Source organism: Anarhichas minor, unplaced genomic scaffold (assembly GCF_050575085.1).
Source record: "Anarhichas minor isolate MPS153535 unplaced genomic scaffold, ASM5057508v1 ptg000024l, whole genome shotgun sequence".
In the NCBI taxonomy this organism is placed as follows: domain Eukaryota; kingdom Metazoa; phylum Chordata; class Actinopteri; order Perciformes; family Anarhichadidae; genus Anarhichas; species Anarhichas minor.
The window spans coordinates 9,945,885-9,960,681 of record NW_027466470.1 but is presented as its reverse complement, the minus strand read 5'-3'; positions in this window follow the sequence as shown (position 1 = coordinate 9,960,681).

The window sequence follows — 14,797 nt, the reverse complement described above, 5'->3', positions numbered from 1 at the left end:
TGACATTTACTGGCATGTACGTGAAGACACATGCACATGTAGATCCACCTCTGGTTTTTAAAAGCTAATTATTATCTCAATCAAGATTACAAGCCTTTTAGTTAGGAGTCGAGAAAGTGGGAGGTTCACTTCATAAGTCAAGCCAAGATTAGCTCCATGGGTTGGTTAAAAACACTTAGTTTTTAATGTTACCGGCAGACTTGTTTTAAAAAAGAAAATCCTTGTTACACGCACTTAATGCATGACGTCTCCATGCAAAAATTCTGCATCCTCACCAGTTGATGATTCAAGGCGATGCTAAATATAGAAACAGCATTGTTCTTGTATTCTGGTGCAGAGCTAGTCCTAACATTATCAGAAAAAACCCGAAAACTATAAGATAAAACTATTATTTTGTTCCAACTTAACCCGATGTGTCTGTTTAGCTTACATACATGTGTGTTTTGTTCGCTGCAGGTGTTAACATTAGTCTAAGCTCTGATAGCTTTGAGGACCGGCTTCCACATAGTGGGGGAGTACTACTAGGATGCGCTAGTCGTGAACGGTGCTTTTTTAATGTAACCCCACAAACTAATGTAGTTAGTTAATGATATCAGTATCAGTGCAGTTAATTAATGATGTGTTTCTTGGCTTTGGAAGTAGCTTATGTCAGACAACATTGGCAGCTTATGCATGTTAAAGCAGAAAACACCTTGTTTGATCCATTCCAAACTCTTTAGACACACAATAGCCAAAATCTTATTAGAGATGCATGCACACTGTTTCGGCAAATGGAAGAAGTTTGCACTGTAACCAGGTGTTTACGGTTGCTAATCAATCACTGTTCGTGGGAAAGATCAAGTACCACATTGAGACCTCACAAACTTATCCCACTGGAGACATTTTTAAGTGTCTAATACAAATTTTGGATAAAACACGGACATTCCTGCCATGGCTGTCTTTACACAGCAGGAAATCTAACCCCAATCACCCAATTGCTAAGTAAAGGCCAGATACTCAATGAAAACAAACAAAGCATAGAGTGTTGTTAATGTAATGCCATGGCATACATTATTGCAGAGGGAATGTTTTTCACTGCCAACACAAATACATTCTATCCTCACATTGCACATACTGGGGATGAAATACAATCAATAATGTAGTAACTAGTGTAAATAATAGCCCTCAGAGCAGCCGTAATGATGATAGATCTAATTGCTTCTGTACAGAAATGCTTTTAGGCTTCTGAAACTGAAACATGTGGGTTATTGACGGCTAAAATCCCCGAAAAGTCTTTTTACATTGATGGAAAGTATGGAACACATATCTACCGCCACTCTGACACACACACACACACACACACACACACACACACACACACACAAGCCATCTGTCCAGGACAGGACACAGCGCATCCTTTAGCTGACACTTACTGGAGGGGAAGTCGGGCCTTGAGGCTGTTGTATGACATCAGCACAGCAAAAGTGACACCATTTATCATCGACCACCGCACATGAAGACATTCATAACATCCTGACAGGAAAATCTTGTGGAAAATAATCACTTGGGCTTTGATAACAACTTGGCTCCTTCTTTTGCTCCTCATTTGGACAGTGTCCTGTTCTCGTAGCGGTTATTTTTCTGTCACTTTTATTAATCCTTCATGCTTTGAACCTGAGATTGTGGTAATCTGTGTTCATTATTTTTCACTTTAAAAGTTGTCATTTAACAAAGGCCTGCACCGTACTTACTTATTCCGTCTGTGATTGATATTTTCTGATGCTTTAAAGAGAAGTAGAAAGAAGAAGAAGAAGAAGAAAGACAAAAAGTCATTGTGCACTTAAGTTGATCATTTATCATTTCCCGTGGAAAAACAGTTATCAGCGTCATATCCATACTATGAGAAAGTTAAGATGACCAAATCTTTCCAGAGCACAATCATTTCAGTCCAAAGGTTAGTTAGCCCTTTCCCGCTTTTAGCAAAGCCCGGAGTCTTTCGCAACTCTTTGTAAACGACCTGCTCTCACATTTGTGCTCGCGGTGAGAGCGGAGCTTTTGTCATATGTCAGAGGAGCATGGACAGCAGCCAAGCCTGTCTGTGGGTCTTCCTATTTTGACACCCTAAAGCACCTGCCCTCACTGGAGCATGGCAGGGAACGTCGTGGAGAGAACAATAGAGAAAGGGCCTCTTTCCAGCCCCTCCTCACCGGCTGATCCAGCACTGACTGCCTGTCACTCAAATCCATTAAAGGTCAGTGTAGCTTGCTACCCTCCAACCCTCAGGAGGACACGCCCTGATGGACCCTGCCAGTTTTTACACTCACTTTTTCCTCTCCTGCATCTCTCCCTTTCCCCTCAGAGGTCATAAGGGGGGGATATCTCAAAAGGAAATGCCTGAGCTCTGAAGGAGGTGCCTGTGCCCCCCCCCCCCCCCCTTACTTTAAGCATAGCCCTGGGTGTTATCGCCCTTATGTAATGGAGTGCTCGGTGCTGATAACAGGATTTTGATTTCTTTTTTTCTTGGCAAAAACACAATCACTTAAATTCAGTTGGTGACAGACAGACAGTAAGGAATTTGGAGAAACTCTGCATGTGTGGAGCATGTGTGGAGCTGTTGGATAATCAAAATCATATAATATCATACAGTATACTTATATACATATATGTGTTGTTATTAATGAGCTTAAGTCAAAACAGGCAACATTTCAGATGGATTGATGTGTAGGTAATTTCATACAATGCTATTAGCTAGATTAGATTCAACTGTAATGTCATTGCACAGAGTTCAGGTGCTGAGACAACAAAATGCACTTTAGAATATAACCCTTTGCACAATAAATAATTCTCTTGCATCTGGAGTTACTAATTAGTGTCCAAAGGTAGAGATTTATTGAATGTTGTTTTGACCGTTTTTACGTTAAATCTAACCGCCATTTAACAAACAAAGGTGCCTGAAATAACCCCACTTAATTAAATGTTGCCAAAAATGTCACAGTGAATTACTTCTCGAAACAACTTTTCAGGTCAGGTGGCATAAATCAAACTATGAATGGATGGTTTTCTCACCTTTGTACCTGGCATAATCTCTCACATGCATTAGACCACAGTGAAGAGAGAACAGCAACAAGCGCATAAGCAGAGGCATGCACACAAGCAAGCATGCAAACTCCTGGCATTCCAACTCCTAGCTTGGGTGCAAAAAAATGATTTAGGCGTCTTCCTCTTGATAAATGCATACCTTCACTGTAGTAAAATGAGGGGGTGCAGGGAAGGAAATATGAGGCACCTGAAGCATTGAAACTAAGGAGACAGCTCGTGGTGGCGATACTTCATCCAACACCTCGTTCGTCTCTGGTGTTGCGAAGACAGATAAATCTCTTTTTTTATGGCAACTCCATCATCGAGTGCAGGAGGTAAGAGCACTCGCTGCCATGGTGATGACGACTCACCCCCATCACTGCACCAAACAGGCCTGAAGTAGGGAGTTATGTCTGCCCTCCGCCTCCATCAGGACCAGACATGAAAGGACTGTTTGTGATTGATGGAACATGTAAAACGCATTCAACAAATATGTTTTACATATGGATACAATGCACATCAAGAGCACAAGTTCACCCAAGAATAATAAATGTCCTTGTCGTATCTGGGATTACACATCCCATGACGCTGGAATAAATGGCTAACCTCAGTTATCTTATTCTCCCTGTTTAGCAGCTGAATCACATCAATATCCTTTTTTGTTCCCTACCAAAGAAAGTAGAGGACGTGAAGGGAGAAGTAACTCCTCCAATGATCTACTAACAGCCTCGGGCAAGCATCAACCACAAGGCTTTCCATCATCAAGCCACAGTTCCTGCCTCTGGGTTAATAGTGAACGTGTAGATAGTGTCAGTCAGTTTACCTGCTGCACTGACATCTTGTTTGCTCCTAACTCAGATCTGGGCATTTACAATATGTCTTTGTCTGCCTTGTGTTTTTAGAAGGATTAGAGTTAAGAAAAAAAAAACGAGTAAAAGTTGAATGCTATTTGTTCTTGTAATTTTAGAAGTCGCTAAATAGAAACGTGGGTAAAAAAATTGTTTCGTTATGTTATCATTCAATCTCTGCAATATATAAATTCCAGTCGGCACAGATGTTTGCGTTTTTCAGTTTTTTCCTTCAAGATCAGATTGCTTTTGAACTTGCTCGAGTACAAGAAGTTGAAGAAAAGGTAGTTGGATTATACGCAGGTTGAAAGTAATATGAAGCAGAATGAAAACACAATTGCTCCAGATGCCAAGATAATGTCAAGATAAGCTATTTCAACAGGTGAAATCATAAATGTGCTCATAACTATCATATCAAAACTGTGATACATATTCAACTGACAACTGAACTGACATTTGAACTCTTCTTTCGTTTGGAAATCAACACAATTTCAAAACATCTCATAAAGAACTTTGTGGTGACAAAAAAAACAAAAACAAAACCCGGACATATTAAACCATGAATTGTTAACATTTAAAAGTAGCCGAGTAGAACAGAGCTCATCTGAAACTCTTGAGAAGAGTTGCAAACCATGTGAGCCAAAGAGATGAGAGCAGGTCGCCTGCCTCGTCCATGGCAGCTGTCAGCCTTGGCTCGTGGTTCCCTTCTCTGGGTCAGAGGTCATCCAGCTGTGGCCCCTCCCCCTCCCCCCCCCCCCCCCCTACCTTCTCCCCCTGACACAGCAGATGTGGTTGGACCACCATGGCGAGGGCCCTGACCACATCTGGCTCTGATTACAGCCAGACAATCCAGCTTTATCAGCTCCATCCACTTTGCTGAGCTCTGCTACACTTACTCTCTCAGAGGTGATGTGTGACACATTCTCAACTCACCAATACTGGCTTTACAGGGTGATTTATGCAGAAACACAAATGGGTTATAGGCTGTTAAAGTTATATTTTGTTTGAATACAGAACACAAAACCTGACTTGTTATATTATAATGACCATAACTAAGACATTTCTTATCTACCTGCATGATAAACCTTTACGTTCTCTTGCCCTTCATACTTTCCTCTTAAAGAGATGTGACTTAATGATATCCGGCCGAACCTCCATCAGTTTGTCACCGTTATTGAGCCCGTCTTTAAATATTTGCCTTTACTGGAACATGTGCATTCAAGTCAACAAAAGATGTCACATAGCACTTTGTTACTCATGGCACTCCATACCTACCACCTTTACTCGGATGGGCATTCATGTGATCTGGATGAGAAATATGTCACACTTGTAGATAGAAATCCCAACATCCATAAACAGGGGAGTTTGAGTGGGGATTATGTTGCATACAGGGATCCCTGGCAGCAGTTTATTTTCCCAGGGTGCCTTTCCCATTATCTCCACCCCTTTGCCAACGAAACCTCCAAAGGCCGTAGTTCCTGTGGTTACATTGGGATATCTGAAATCACTTCAAACAAACAGTTGACAGATGAGATGGAATTCCACATTCATGAAAATATGAACCTGAAATCGAGTCTACCATGAAGCATCTATGAATACCAAGTGAGGGGCAGAAGCGTAGTGCTGGTTTTAACCTTTATGTTGCCAGTTCCAGGAGAGTGACTGTGGTGCTTGACATCTCATGCCATGTCACATTCATGCCATGTCTCCTGTGGCCCGCTGTCCTCATCCCATCTGTGGCTAATGAGAGACGTTGTCGGGGTGGTTATTGCAAAACTTTAAACCCTCTTCTTCCTTTCAATCCTTCCAACCATCATCACCCACTTTAACCTCACTCAACCCCAACGGCAGCCCAGTGCTGGGTCATTCTCTGCAGGCTTCCGCATGTCAGGGGTCCCTGTGCAGTCCACTCGCAGGGACACAGGCATGTGCACTAAAGCTGTCACCGCCTCCTACTGCCGCCAGAGCTGGAGGTTATCTTCCCCACAGAAGTCCCAACTGGCCCACTGTTCGCTGTTTGATCTTTAATACTACTGAAACACTTTTGTTTCCCCCACTTTTAACTGTCTTGGAATTGAGATTCGCACTTTGCAAAAGCCCTGGCAAGATATCTAGATTCGTGACATAAAAGTTCAAAGTTTGATGCACATGGCAACAACGCAGAACAACCCACAGCAATACGCGTCAAGAGCTTGGCTACAGTGCAACTGTAATTTTTTGACAGGCTGCTGATGACACTCTGGGTTTATGGATCATATCAGTAACAGGAGGAAATGGGTGAGGTTTCTGGATCTTGAACTGTAAGAACAAATAAACAGAATGCTAATTAGAGAAGTTTAGTTGTAACTGCCCCCCACTGATGGCAAAAAATGCTAATCAGTGACGAGGCTCTTCATTACTGGTAAGACCCCAAAAGTAAAGTAACTTTGAGGAAACTTTCCTTCTTAGCACTGCAACAAAACAGATAAGTAAGAAAGCATGAAAATTACACACATTAGTTATAGCAACAAGTGTAATGTAACGCTGGGCAAGCTTGATTTAAAGATGAACAGAACATAAAAGAATAGTTTGGCATTCTCGGAAATAATTGAATTTTGTTATCAATCTTCTCATCTCAGCTCTCCACCAGAAAGAGAATAAGTGGAAGATAAGATAAGGTAATGAAAGCTGTAGCTCCAGTTTTCAATTATGAAGGGCTATTTGCCTTGAGTCTGTTATTTAACATCACTCCATGATCATTTGCATATGACACCTAAACTGAGAGAAACGTATGCAGATGACGGCGCAGGTCTGCGATGCATTCACTCACATGGGACAGCTACAGTGTGAAAGCCAACTTCCACCAAATTGGTAATCAGGGTTTACCGACACTGAACTCTCTCTCTCTTTTAAAGTGAGAAATTATTCAAATCAGACATGCTGCCAACTGCCGGAGGAGTTTGCTATTTTTTAAAAGTGTCATCAAAGTAAGCCAGTTGGTTAAACCTCCAACATGTGTGAAGGTGTTTTTCTTTTGGGGGAGGAGAGAATGTCTAAGGGACTGCAGGGAGCTAATTAGAAGCTATTCTCTAACTCAGGGCCAAATGGTGCAATTATCTGGCCGAGTGAGTAGATAATTCCCTCACATTCATCTCTCACTGTCAGGCTCCCACTCCCCACCAACCTGCACTGAGGATTGGATGCTGGGGCCTGTTGACACCTAACCTCTTTGTCCTAGTCCCTTACTTGTAGGTAACTCCCTGCTGTCTCTTAGCCAGCATGGTGGATCACCTAGTTGATAATTTCTCCCATGGCTGTCACATACCATGGCCTAACCCCAACAGGATTTATGACTACTGCATCTCAGGTTCACCTAATGAGTCTGTTGGACACTGGTGGGAGAGCTAGCTTAAAAGGGATGATTAATGCAAAAGCCTGATAGGTCCCATGCTTGAAAACAGAGGAGAAAAAAATGCAACGTATGGACTTGATGATTGAATTAAACATGGGGTTGGCAAAGGGACAAAAAGAAAACCCGATTACCTAGAAAAACAAAAGCCTCGCTACAGCGCTATATACCTTCGAAGCACCCTCTTGCTCTATGCACGACTTTCACCAGGTAATCAAGTTTATTTTCATTCAAGTTCAGTATTTTGGAACGCTATGTGAGAATTGTAGGCTAATATTTTCCACACACTGGGAGTTGAAGACCTCTGTCCAAAAGTTTTACGTTTCATTGCACATCCAAGGTTAGCAGGAAAGTTCATGCTGCTGACAGGACTTGCCATTTATTATGGTGAGTGCCTCACTTACAACCAATACAAAGAAGGCATCCTTTCAACACGATCCCTGTACTGACAAGTGTTGAGGACTAAAAGTCCTCACTCGTGTAGAACTTCAGTGCGTGAGTCATAGGCAACATGTGAGCATAAAGTTGTTGGAGTGGGTCCGAAAACGAATGACACATTCATTAATAAAAGATGTACATGGCTTTTTCTTGGTCTAAGTCTCTTAATCAAGGCCAATACATATTTTGGTTAAGCCTCAGTGTCTGCTGTGGAATCCGATCAATAGAGGCCATGCCTCTAGCCTCTGCCACCACAGAGGGGTCACTGAGGCGGAGGGTAGATTTAGGAATGTCTGGGCGCCACTAATGAAATATTCAATCACTGAAGATGGAGAGAGCTCATGAAGGCAGCACCAGGCCTCCCCTGTCCTCCCACCTCCAGAAATACATGCCCCATCACACCTGAGTAATCTGTGCTCTCAGATCTGTTGCATGATGGAACTTCTCATTTCACAGCCAACAAATGTCTGTGTGACGGAGCTACTTTTGAAAGCCTCACTTTGTCTGCCCCCCTCTACCGTTTTCTCTCCCCGTCTTCCTTCCCTTGCAGACGAGGTAAGAGGACGGGGCGAGAGAAAACGGGCTGACGCATCCACATGACCTTGGAATTAGCAGAGCTCTGGGGACACAGCTTGCTGGGTGGGACTGCATTGGCAGCTGCTGGATTTTTCCCTCCCGGGTGTATAAGATTAATGCATGCATTGGGGTTTGGGGGTGCTGAGGCAGTGGGGGGGTTGAGGCATGTGCAGTAAGAGCAAAAGTGATTCAGCAGGACAGGTCTACACACTGTAAGGGAATCATGCAGGATGTTTTGTAATGGGACAACAACGTATAAGCATTTTAAGATGTCTGGAGTGTGATCAGGGATCATAATTAAAAGATTTATCTCTCGGTCTAGATCCAGTCTTGTTCGAAAACTCAACAGTGGATTGTGTGACCCTTGTGTCACACCGCTACACAGGACCTGTGTACTGCTTCCTGTAAGACCGCACACACAAACACATTTCCCCCTTTCTTCTCCTGTGTATTGTTTTCCTTGAGGTAGAACAATGATCCATCCGTACTGTGCATGCTTTAGCCATTTACTACAAATCATGCATATTTTGCACAATGTTCCTCATTGTTATATGCATTATTTCACCTTTTTGACGGGGTTTCCATCCAATTGGTTGACTTTTGAAACCCTGCAGTATCATGCAAGGAGAATTTGTAATGGATGTGATGGATCAACTGTCTAAGAAAGCTCATGGATTCTTTGAAAAATGATCTGCAATAACACAAGTTATACATGATTAAAACACTGGCATGGTCCTTTAATAAGACAAAGAAATTGAGCAGAGAGAACAATTGTAAATGTGTTACTTTTGATTTTAGCTGAAAATGTTTGCACCTTACAAGAAGTTAGCATGGCCATGCGTTACTTGATGTCCCCACTAACAAATCTTCTGTGGCTCTTTTCCCAGAGCTCACCACCCGGAGGCACTTTCCTCTACAGTAGCACTTTTAAAAATGGAGCCTCCAGACCTCAGTTTAGCTCAGCTGCTCAGGCAATCAGTGCTTTGGCTGTGCGCACACGTGTGTTTGTTTGTAGACTGCGAGTGTGTATCGTGCGGTGTGTGAATGTGATGCATATAACATATTAGTGTGACATAAATCCCATGGCCTCAGGTCCTAAGTGTCACCAACACGGGAAAATAAATACTGGAAATAAAGGCGCAGGCTGACTGACTGACTGACTGACTGACTTCTGTATGTGTACTCAGGCCACATATATCTATTTATCCAACTGTATTTTGATTCGGTGAACAAATGTAGTAAGATAAATGCTGGGCCCGTCAAATAAGATGTATATTTATCCTGGCACTGTGAGGTACTTTATAACATTAATCCTGTGGATTTTTCATGTTTAAACAGTATTTGTGATTATGTAAAACATTTTAGGATTATGTAAAAGGTGCAATTAGTCAGCAATGCTGCTGGCTCCGCAGCATGCACGAACACAGCTCAGAGTGGCTGTACTCAACAAGCCCTTTCATCTGGTATTAATTGAGAGATTTCATTTAAGTTTCTCTCCTCTCACATGTAAGTTTGTCTTTCTTTCTGACAGGTGTTGACAAAGGAAAGCTACCACACATTCTAACAAAGCTATCATGTCTGCAGTGCTAGGTTCAGCAATTCACTCATTTTATTTCATGATCCCTCTCTTTATTTGAATTCCCACTGACCTCATGACGTAGTGTGGAATCAGGGAATTAATCGGGACTTAGGCCCAGCCTGTTCCCGGCCTCTCATGTTGGGAGTGCCTACAAAGGTGCCCGAGCAGACCAAATCCTGGCTTCATTTCTCCATATGAACTCATTTCCTTGTGGTGGTTCTCGAGTTCATGGTAATGTAACCTGAGGAGAGCATGGACTGAAGGCCTCCAGGGGATGAAAGCATCCAAAAGCCTGAGAATTAACCCCTCGGGTCAACTGCATTATCCACCTCTATTTATAGTTAAACTTTAATTTTTACCGGGTGAAAAAAGGCAAAAAAACAGGATTACAGGGGTCACAGCAAGAGATTTGCAGTTAATTAAATCAATCGTAGAGATTGACAAAATCTGTGGCTTTTTCCCTTCAATATTCGATCCACTTAGTGTCGTCTTAATTAGATTATGACTAAATTTCACAATTAAGTTTTGTGCTCAGGATCCTTTTCTTTGTGAAAGCTGAAAAAGCTAATGTTCAAACGACAGTCCTATACAGTATTAATCTCCCATTGTTTAATTGGAGAAAAAAATGTTTTTCATCAATAACTCATATACTCAACATATATTGTAATTAGAAATCTGAGTTTTGTACTGGGTATTTCATTTTAACATTGGTTCATGATTAATTCATCATTCAGTCTCCAGTCCATAATCCCCCCCCCCCCCCCCCCCTTCCTCAGTTGCCCCCTCACGCTCACTCTCATGTTTGCTGATTGGTTGTGAACTAAAAACAGCTATTCACTGAACAGAAGAGTCCTTTTACACCGTAGTGGGGCTTTTTACCAATTTCTTCCTGGCTGTTCAAGTAGTTTAAGACACATTAAGAGCTGATACGTATACTGTAGAAACAATATCGTCAATCAGGAAAAAAACGTGCTACTGATGGCAGATTTGCCAGAGAGGAACATTGACAACAGTGTAAGCTATAAACAGCCACATCGTAGGAAATTCACTGAAATATCTTGACAGCTATTCCGGAATAACAAACATCTTAAAATATTCAGTTTTTCACTGTTCCTCTAGATCTTTTTGAACACCCACTCAGCTCCCATTGGGAGGAAGTAGAGCACTCTGGCCAGCTATATTTACTCAAATCTCATAATCAGTTATATCAGTTTTGTATGTGATACAAGGACATGGATGAGGGAACTAAATACAAACAGAAGCAAAGATTGAAGCAGTTATGTTTGTGTAAGTATGAGTATGTGTGTATGTAAGAAGGAGAGACACAATCAATGCATGCTCGGGTTTCTTTGTGCAATCACTAAATATCTCATTTAGCAAATAATTTAATAGTAAATTTGTATATTGAAACCTCATTCACCTCATTAAGCTTCACAGAGTATAGCATACTTCAATGCATATGCACCAATATTTTCACAATAGTCAGTTAATTGTGTGTTTTTGGGGTTGAATTCATGCTGATTATGAACAGTATAGTGTCTGACTAGCTTGAGTTGTTCAGGCTATATTTCAGCAATCTTTCCAAATTACTTATTGACATAGCAAAAAAAGCTCAATTCCATAAATGATAATTATTACAGTAGTGTTTCACTCAGGTTATTAGTTACACCTGTGTTTGATAAGTCAAACTGTGAAAAGCTGCACTGGTTGTAGGAGTGAGAGAGAAAGGACCTGGTCCTAGTCAAGCGTGGGATATAATGGATGGTTATTGAGTAGAAAATGCAGACCAGGTGACACCTTCAACGAGAAGATAGATGATCATCTGTTTGAGCGTGATAATGACCAAGTGGTAATTGCCCCAACAGTATGGTCTTCTCCTTGTATTGCTCTCATATACCCCGCCCATTTCTCTTACTGCAGTTTGCAGCTGCCCCCAACCCCATAGTAATGCAAACCGCTGCCCTGAGCACAAAGGGAGCCTGTGTGAGGTGTGCGTGTACCCCCACCCCCCACCTCTCCGCTCCCACCCCTCACCAGGCTCTCCCCATCAGTGGAGCTGATGTGCTCCATTTGCTGGATGATGGACTGAGCGGGACAAGGCAAAAGTTCACACACCTTTCCTGCTCACATGGCAGGGAGGCCGGCTTGACCCCGCTGGGCTGCTCAGGGGCCACCCCCCCCATGTGCCACTGCTGGCCCTCCTCCTCCTCCTTACACTACAATTTGTCCCCTCATTTAAGGCCAGCCACACCTCTGTTGTCTTAATGCCATAACTGCTCTACACTGCGCTGGAGCTGCCATTTCCTTGCCAGGGATGGAGAGAGGAGGGGATGAAGGGGGAGGTAAAGAGAGAGGAGTTTCTTTGTATAGGGTCAATAGTTCCTACTATAGGAGCAAAGAATGACCATACTATGGTTTAGCTAATATACCAATTTTGCTGAGAGAGAAATACCGGTCTTTCCCTAAATGAATGTACTAGTTCTTTTCCTCTCATAACTACACCTCAACATCCTGTTAAAAAGTCATGGATTGCAGTTTGCAGAGGCCACAATGTTCAGGAGAAATTTAGTCCACAATGTTACAGTGATGTCTATGTTTGCATCTTTAATCAGTATGTACTCAGCATGTCTGGGCATGAGGCAGCAGCCAGCAAAACAAATGGCAGAGCCACCATGCTTCCTCTTTTCCCACAATTCAGCTGTCTCAGAGAAAACGATCTGTCGGTTACCCAGCACAATTTAGCATTCCCCCCCCCCCCCCTTTCACCACCACCTACTCTCAGCACACAGACAGCCACCCTCTGACCCTCACACATGCGCGCTGTCCTCACTTACCCTCCTCGTGAACACGCTTCCCTTTAGCCCAGAGGAATTCATTTTCTAATTTTCCCTGACTGAGAAAACAATACACATGCCTTAACAATGTTGACATCTCTAATGCCTTAAAACACAGTAGTAATGGAGCTTTGATTGGTAGTAAGTGGATTCAGGATTACAAATACACATAAGGAGCTCTCTCACTATGCTGTAGTCTCTCAGGTGTTACGGGCAAACATATTGTAGGTAAAATAAAGCAAAATAAGGAAAAGTAATTTTTGTTTATGAATTTACAATGAATATCTTGGTAAAATAGGTTGGAAAAAGTAAAAATATTGGTGATTGATGGACCAAACAAAGTAACAATGTTGGGATTGGATTTCTAATTTCACAGTCTTGTGCATTCTCTGTTTGTGGTTATACACTAACTATTGAGTAACACATTTAGACTTTATATGTGATTTATTTCTATTGCAATGAAGGTCAGTTGGAGCTGGCGCACATGACTTAGGCACAGGACAAACACACAAGCTGGTTGATTTGTTTTATCCTTGTACGATGGGATGCGATTATTTGTCAACGCAGTATTGTTTAAGCATTAAACTGTGTAGTTAATTAATGAACAATAACTGGTGTGTCTCAGAGGACACACACACACACTTCAATTGACACATTTTATCCTCCTTTAGCAGTGATTTGGTTTACAGTTGAAAAGAGAGGAGACTTACAGGAGACATGATTTATTAGTTTATTAATGTTTTTTATTAATAATATGCATTTTTCTTGACAAAATAACTATTTAAAATTTGGCATTTTATTCTTCACTTTGTGATCGACATATTATATAAAAGCCTTATATATTGTGGGGGTGGGGGGTCTTCCTCTGCCACAAGTTTGATACTCTCAGCCCCCAGCAGGGCCATGACCCAAAAAGAAATCAAGCGCCTCATTCACAGTTTGTTGCTCGCTCATTGTGGTTCTACCACAGAATGACATGCGAGCGAAATAGAAAGCCCTAATTTGAAGGCTAAAGTTATGAGGAGTCGTCATAACTGATCAGTGTGGTAACATGTCATGGTTCAGTTGGATGAAACCTGGATGACATTCACCGTTATGCAAATTAAATATGTTATCTTTCAAAAAGTGAGACAGTTTAAACATATTGTATTCAAAACCTGCTGGCTAACCTGTATCTCCGTGTGAACAACAAGCATGAGTTATATCTCTGCCAACAGTAGATCAAATTGCATAGAGGACTAAGCTGCTGCATGTGAGGATAGACATTAAGTCAAAACAAATAAGCCATGCACGCAAGGTAGTTTGCAGACTGATGCAATTCGGTCCTTTTGGTTCATGCTAAATGTAATGAAATCTTTGTAGAAGTGCAGATGCTTGCATTACGGTAAAGCATAATGTAAAAAGAATCATTTATTTGCCAACTACAACATTGCAATGATCTTGTACTAAAGCAGGGTAGCAGAGTGCAAAATCATAGAAATGTTGCAAGACTGTCAACTATGATGGAAACACATATCTAAGGTTACTTTCTTCAGGCTTCCCGTATAGCAAGTCCTTGTCTGACAGCACTCATTAACCAGTTTGTCTCCCATGAACACCTCTGTCTGTTAGAAAGGCTAATTGTTAGCCAGGTTAACGGCAGCACCAACTTCCCTGCCTCAGCCGGCTGATTTATAGTGGTCCACATTTTAGCTTAAGACAATTCACGTCAGTGAACCTGTCACATACCACATACTAAAGAGGTAGTGGCGGGAATACTTTATGAGTACTTTGACACTTGCATTGCAATGCCACGCCATGCAATAAATGAATCAGCTGAATACACTATTGAGTAGAATGGCTGGAGAACTTTCCATTTAAATACTCAAATTGATATTTTTTACAATGACAAGTTTAGGAAGAAACTACGCCACATTTAGACTAAAATTAGCAAGCACAGTGTTTGCACATGTCAAAATTCACCGACCAGCACCACTGCTGTTCACTACAGTTTTTCAAGGACGGGCTCACTATGAGGTTGCAGGGCGAAGCATCACACTGATATAAGAGTGGTATTTTTTTATCGTACAGAAAATGA